Here is a 5,935-nt window from a genome sequence, read left to right on the forward strand (position 1 = left end):
GTATAGTATGTAGTCCAAAATGTGACAAAAAAGTCATAGTTTAGTATGTCGTCCAAAATGTGACAAAAAAGTCATAGGTTAGTATGTCGTCAAAAATGTGACAAAAAAGTCATACTATAGTATGTCGTCTAAAATCATGAAAAAACATCATAGTATAGTATGTCGTCCAAAATGTGACAAAGAAGTCATAGTATAGTATGTAGTCCAAAATGTGACAAAAAAGTCATAGTATAGTATGTCGTCCAAAATGTGACAAAAAAGTCATACTATAGTATGTCGTCCAAAATGTGACAAAAAAGTCATAGGTTAGTATGTCGTCCAAAATCATGAAAAAACATCAAAGTATAGTATGTCGTCCAAAATGTGACAAAAAGGTCATACTATAGTTTGTTGTCCAAAATGTGACAAAGAAGTCATAGTATAGTATGTCGTCCAAAATGTGACAAAAAAGTCATAGGTAAGTATGTCTTCCAAAATCATGAAAAAAACATCATAGTATAGTATGTCGTCCGAATATGACAAAAAAGTCATATTATAGTATGTTGTCCAAAATCATGAAAAAACATCATAGTATAGTGTGTCGTCCAAAATGTGACAAAAAAGTCATACTATAGTATGTTGTCCAAAATCATGAAAAAACATCATAGTATAGTATGTCGTCCAAAATGTGACAAAAAAGTAATAGAAAATATGTCGTCCAAAATGTGACAAAAAATTCATAGTATAGTATGTCGTCCAAAATGTGACTAAAAAGTCATACTATAGTTTGTTGTCCAAAATGTGACAAAGAAGTCATAGTATAGTATGTAGTCCAAAATGTGACAAAAAAGTCATAGTTTAGTATGTCGTCCAAAATGTGACAAAAAAGTCATAGGTTAGTATGTCGTCAAAAATGTGACAAAAAAGTCATACAATAGTATGTCGTCTAAAATCATGAAAAAACATCATAGTATAGTGTGTCGTCCAAAATGTGACAAAAAAGTCATACTATAGTATGTCGTCCAAAATGTGACAAAAAAGTCATATGTTAGTATGTCATCGAAAATGTTACAAAAAATTCATAGTATAGTATGTCGTCCAAAATGTGACTAAAAAGTCATACTATAGTTTGTTGTCCAAAATGTGACAAAGAAGTCATAGTATAGTATGTAGTCCAAAATGTGACAAAAAAGTCATAGGTTAGTATGTCGTCCAAAATGTGACAAAAAAGTCATAGGTTAGTATGTCGTCCAAAATGTAACAAAAAAGTCATAGGTTAGTATGTCGTCCAAAATGTGACAAAAAAGTCATACTATAGTATGTCGTCTAAAATCATGAAAAAACATCATAGTATAGTATGTCGCCCAAAATGTGACAAAAAAGTCATAGGTTAGTATGTCGTCCAAAATCATGAAAAAACATCATAGTATAGTATGTCGTCCAAAATGTGACAAAAAAGTCATACTATAGTATGTCGTCCAAAATGTGACAAAAAGGTCATACTATAGTATGTCGTCCAAAATGTGACAAAAAAGTCATACTATAGTTTGTTGTCCGAAATGTGACAAAGAAGTCATAGGTTAGTATGTCATCCAAAATCATGAAAAAACATCATAGTATAGTATGTCGTCCAAAATGTGACAAAAAGGTCATACTATAGTATGTCGTCCAAAATGTGACAAAAAAGTCATATGTAAGTATGTCATCGAAAATGTGACAAAAAATTCATAGTATAGTATGTCGTCCAAAATGTGACTAAAAAGTCATACTATAGTATGTTGTCCAAAATCATGAAAAAACATCATAGTATAGTATGTCGTCCAAAATGTGACAACAAAGTCATATTACAGTATGTCGTCCAAAATGTGACAAAAAAGTCATAGGTTAGTATGTCCTCCAAAATGTGACAAAAAATTCATAGTATAGTATGTCTTCCAAAATGTGACAAAAAAGTCATATTACAGTATGTCGTCCAAAATGTGACAAAAAAGTCATAGGTTAGTATGTCCTCCAAAATGTGACAAAAAAGTCATAGGTTAGTATGTCCTCCAAAATGTGACAAAAAAGTCATAGGTTAGTAGGATGTCCAAAATGTGACAAAAAAGGTCATAGGTTAGTATGTCGTCCAAAATCATGAAAAAACATCATCGTATAGTATGTCGTCCAAAATGTGACAAAAAAGTCATATGTTAGTATGTCGTCCAAAATGTGACAAAAAGGTCATACTATAGATTGTCGTCCAAAATGTGACAAAAAAGTCATATGTTAGTATGTCGTCCAAAATCATGAAAAAACATCATAGTATAGTATGTCGTCTAAAATGTGACAAAAAAGTCATAGTATAGTTTGTCGTCTAAAATGTGACAAAAAAGTCATAGTATAGTATGTCGTCCAAAATGTGACAAAAAAGTCATAGTATAGTATGTCGTCCAAAATGTGACAAAAAGTCATAGTATAGTATGTCGTCCAAAATGTGACAAAAAAGTCATACTGTAGTATGTCGTCCAAAATGTGACAAAAAAGTCATACTATAGTATGTCATCCAAAATCTGACAAAAAAGTCATAGTATAGTATGTCGTCCAAATTGTTACAAAAAAGTCATAGGTTAGTATGTCGTCCAAAAATATGAAAAAACATCATAGTATAGTATGTCGTCCAAAATGTGACTAAAAAGTCATAGGTTAGTATGTCGTCCAAAATGTGACTAAAAAGTCATACTAAAGTATGTCGTCCAAAATGTGACAAAATATTCATACTATTTTAGTCGTCCAAAATGTTACAAAAAAGTCATAGTATAGTATGTCGTCAAAAATGTGACAAAAAAGTCATAGTACAGTATGTCGTCCAAAATGTGACAAAAAAGTCATAGTATAGTATGTCGTCCAAAATCATGAAAAAACATAGTATGGTATGTCGACCAAAATGTGACAAAAAAGTCATACTATAATATGTGGTCGAAATTGTGACAAAAAAGTCATAGTATAGTATGTTGTCTACAATGTGACAAAAAAGTCATAGTACAGTATGTCGTCCAAAATGTGACAAAAAAGTCATACTATAGTATGTCGTCCAAAATGTGACAAAAAAGTCATACTATAGTATGTCGTCCAAAATCTGACAAAAAAGTCATAGTATAGTATGTCGTCCAAATTGTGACTAAAAAGTCATAGGTTAGTATGTCGTCCAAAATGTGACAAAAACGTCATAGTATAGTATGTCGTCCAAAACCATGAAAAAACATCATAGTATAGTATGTCGTCCAAAATGTGACAAAAAAGTCATACTAAAGTATGTCGTCCAAAATGTGACAAAATATTCATAGTATAGTATGTCGTCAAAAATTTGACAAAAAAGTCATACTATAGTATGTCGTCCAAAATGTGACAAAAAAGTCATAGTATAGTATGTGGTCGAAATTGTGACAAAAAAGTCATACTATAATATGTGGTCGAAATTGTGACAAAAAAGTCATAGTATAGTATGTCGTCTAAAATGTGACAAAAAAGTCATAGTATAGTATTTCGTCCAAAATGTGACAAAAAAGTCATAGTATAGAATGCTGCCAAAATGTGACAAAAAAGTCATAGTATAGTATGTCGTCCAAAATGTGACAAAAAGTCATAGTATAGTATGTCGTCCAAAATGTGACAAAAAAGTCATACTATAGTATGTCGTCCAAAATGTGACAAAAAAGTCATACTATAGTATGTCGTCCAAAATCTGACAAAAAAGTCATAGTATAGTATGTCGTCCAAATTGTTACAAAAAAGTCATAGGTTAGTATGTCGTCCAAAATGTGACAAAAAGTCATAGTATAGATTGTCGTCCAAAATGTGACAAAAAAGTCATATGTTAGTATGTCGTCCAAAATCATGACAAACATCATAGTATAGTATGTCGTCCAAAATTTGACAAAAAGGTCATACTATAGTATGTAGTCCAAGATGTGACAAAAAAGTCATAGGTTAGTATGTCGTCCAAAATCATGAAAAAACGTCATAGTATAGTATGTCGTCCAAAATGTGACAAAAAAGTCATAGTATAGTATGTCGTCCAAAATGTGACAAAAAAGTCATAGTATAGTATGTCGTCCAAAATGTGACTAAAAAGTCATACTATAGTTTGTTGTCCAAAATGTGACAAAAAAGTCATATTATAGTATGTCGTCCAAAATCATGAAAAAACATCATAGTATAGTATGTAGTCCAAAATCTGACAAAAAAGTCATAGGTTAGTATGTCGTCAAAAATGTGACAAAAAAGTCATACTATAGTATGTCGTCCAAAATGTGACAAAAAAGTCATACTATAGTATGTCGTCCAAAATCATGAAAAACATCATAGTATAGTATGTCGTCCAAAATGTGACAAAAAAGTCATAGTATAGTATGTCGTCCAAAATGTGACAAAAAAGTCATAGGTTAGTATGTCGTCCAAAATCATGAAAAAACGTCATAGTATACTATGTCGTCCAAAATGTGACAAAAAAGTCATAGTATAGTATGTCGTCCAAAATGTGACAAAAAAGTCATAGTATAGTATGTCGTCCAAAATGTGACAAAGAAGTCATAGCATAGTATGTTGTCCAAAATGTGACAAAAAAGTCATAGGTTAGTATGTCTTCCAAATTCATGAAAAAACATCATAGTATAGTATGTCGTCCAAAATGTGACAAAAAAGTCATAGTATAGTATGTCGTCCAAATTGGGAAAAAAAAGTCATAGTATGTCGTCGAAAATCATGAAAAAACATCATAGTATAGTATGTCGTCCAGAATGTGACAAAAAAGTCATAGGTTAGTATGTCGTCCAAAATCATGAAAAAACATCATAGTATAGTATGTCGTCCAAAATGTGACAAAAAAGTCATACTATAGTATGTCGTCCAAAATGTGACAAAAAAGTCATACTATAGTATGTCGTCCAAAATGTGACAAAAAAGTCATATGTTAGTAGTCCAAAATCATGAAAAAACATCATAGTATAGTATGTCGTCCAAAATGTGACAAAAAAGTCATATGTTAGTATGTCGTCCAAAATCATGAAAAAACATCATAGTATAGTATGTCATCCAAAATGTGACAAAAAGGTCATAGGTTAGTATGTCGTCTAAAATCATGAAAAAACATCATAGTATAGTATGTCGTCCAAAATGTGACAAAAAAGTCATACTATAGTATGTCGTCCAAAATGTGACAAAAAAGTCATAGGTTAGTATGTCGTCCAAAATCATGAAAAAACATCAAAGTATAGTATGTCGTCCAAAATGTGACAAAAAGGTCATACTATAGTTTGTTGTCCAAAATGTGACAAAGAAGTCATAGTATAGTATGTCGTCCAAAATGTGACAAAGAAGTCAGAGGTTAGTATGTCGTCCAAAATCATGAAAAAACATCATAGTATAGTATGTAGTCCAAAATGTGACAAAAAGGTCATAGGTTAGTATGTCGTCCAAAATGTGACAAAAAAGTCATATGTTAGTATGTCATCGAAAATGTGACAAAAAATTCATAGTATAGTATGTCGTCCAAAATGTGACTAAAAAGTCATACTATAGTTTGTTGTCCAAAATGTGACAAAAAGTCATAGTATAGTATGTCGTCCAAAATGTGACAAAAAAGTCATACTGTAGTATGTCGTCCAAAATGTGACAAAAAAGTCATACTATAGTATGTCGTCCAAAATCTGACAAAAAAGTCATAGTATAGTATGTCGTCCAAATTGTTACAAAAAAGTCATAGGTTAGTATGTCGTCCAAAAATATGAAAAAACATCATAGTATAGTATGTCGTCCAAAATGTGACTAAAAAGTCATAGGTTAGTATGTCGTCCAAAATGTGACTAAAAAGTCATACTAAAGTATGTCGTCCAAAATGTGACAAAATATTCATACTATTTAAGTCGTCCAAAATAATGAAAAAACATCATAGTATATAGTATGTCGTCCAAAATGTGAC

This window comes from Solea solea, chromosome 19 (assembly GCF_958295425.1).
Source record: "Solea solea chromosome 19, fSolSol10.1, whole genome shotgun sequence".
Classification (NCBI taxonomy): domain Eukaryota; kingdom Metazoa; phylum Chordata; class Actinopteri; order Pleuronectiformes; family Soleidae; genus Solea; species Solea solea.